Genomic DNA, 1,442 nt, shown 5'->3' with positions numbered 1-1,442 from the left:
ATATATATATATAATGTTCAACCTGCTTGAGATATTTTCAAATGCTATTTTATGTCTGTAATGTTACACCATAACAACTTCTGCCTCTTGAACACAATTCTCTTTACAACACTCTAAGTTATGAGTTAAAACATTGTAAAACATTGTCAATCAAAAAAAAATTACTGAGTGAAGTCAGGAGAGACTGTACATTTGAAAGTAAGAGATTGTCTGATACAGAACTTTGAAATTCATCATTATACATCTGAAGTGTTAACAATTGATCTTATGGAAAGTGACGCAAGGTTAAAACATTTGTAATGATCGTTAAGCTGTTGTATGAATATATATGACAAGTGTATCATTGTATTGGAAACTATTTCACCCTCTGTGCTCACGACAGAAGAAAACAAAAAAGAACACTTCTTAAATGTCAATTTGTACTTAATTATAATTTGAGTTTCCATAAAAATCACTTTCCATCTACAATCAAACACAGTCCTCAACTCATAAACATAAATGATTGTCAATAAATTACATGTTGTGTCAGTTGTGTCAAAACTTATGTTTTGTAATTTATTTTCACAATGTAAAGCAAGCAGGATCTACGGACTGTAATATCAGAATACAAAGCAGGAAAGCATTTTAGCATTTATTCCCTTCTTAAGCATTTATAATAAAACTGACCACTCTGTGTGATTATGATTGGAGTTTCCATAAAATCACTGCTGAACCTGCAGAGGTCACTTCAAACCCTCTCACAAAAGAAAGACATGTTGTTTGTGGACTAGAAAGCTGAAACGTGTGGAAATATGACAATTCTTTATGGAATTGCATCTTAAATCATACATTTTTGAAGCACAGCATCAAGTTGACAATAAACATGTCTTCTGAACAAAATCACCAAAATCAAGGAGCTGCTCCTCATTTGATGAATATAATATGAGTACTGATTAAAACTCTTTCCCCCTCTCCCTCAGTACACCTAGTACTGAAATATTGCACAGCTGCTGACATCATTTTACACCAGTTTGGCAAAAACTTGACGTCTGCAGGAAAATATGTAAAAAAAAAAAAAGAAGAAGAAGGTGTTACTCTTGGGTGCATAAATGAACAACCAAATAAAATAAAACAAACAACAATAAACACATAAAGATGTTTTGCAGTGGAAAGCATAGCTTGTGAGGCATGTCTCCAGGTGATGGTGCGGACAGAAGAAAAGAAAGGACCACCCTGCATGGCTCAGGCTTCACGTGAGCTGTCCGTGGTGCTGAAAGCCGGTAAACGCCCTAAGGCCCCCCCCCCCCCCCCCACACACACACACACACACACCCCGCACCCCTCTCACGACACTGTGCAAGTGTGGCTGGTGTGGAAAAGAACATTTCAAAGTGTACATTCAACAAGCATCTCTTCTGGGCTTTTTCGTGTAGGGGGAGTGGGGGGGGTGGGGGGGGGGGCCT

Source organism: Nematolebias whitei, chromosome 10 (genome assembly GCF_014905685.2).
Source record: "Nematolebias whitei isolate Nwh7 chromosome 10, NemWhi1, whole genome shotgun sequence".
Taxonomy (NCBI): Eukaryota; Metazoa; Chordata; class Actinopteri; order Cyprinodontiformes; family Rivulidae; genus Nematolebias; species Nematolebias whitei.
The sequence above is the reverse complement of the archived record's forward strand: the minus strand, read 5'-3'. Positions refer to the sequence as shown.